We start from the raw sequence: 498 nt of genomic DNA on the forward strand, positions 1-498 counted from the left end.
GTTAAAGGACTTGCCACATTCTTCACATTTGTAAGGTTTCTCTCCAGAATGAATTTTTTGATGTTTAGTAAGGTTTGATGTAAGGTTAAAAGTTTTGCCACATTCTTTACATTTGTGGGGTTTCTCTCCAGAATGAATGGTTTGATGTCTAGAAAGGTGTGAGTACTGGTTAAAGGCTTGGCCACATTGTTGACATTTGTAGGGTTTCTCTCCAGAATGAATTCTTTTATGTCTACAAAGGTTTGAGTATTGGCTAAAGGACTTGCCACATTCTTCACATTTGTATGGTTTCTCACCAGAATGATTTCTTTGATGTTTAGTAAGGTTTGAGCAAAGGTTAAAGACTTTGCCACATTGATGACATTTGTAAGGTTTCTCTCCAGAATGAACCCTTTGGTGTCTAGAAAGGGCTGAGGATTGGTAAAAAAATTTGCCACATTGTTGACATTTGTAGGGTTTCTCTCCAGAATGAATTCTTTTATGAACAGAAAGATTTGA

The sequence above is a fragment of the Nycticebus coucang genome, chromosome 20, assembly GCF_027406575.1.
Source record: "Nycticebus coucang isolate mNycCou1 chromosome 20, mNycCou1.pri, whole genome shotgun sequence".
Classification (NCBI taxonomy): Eukaryota; Metazoa; Chordata; class Mammalia; order Primates; family Lorisidae; genus Nycticebus; species Nycticebus coucang.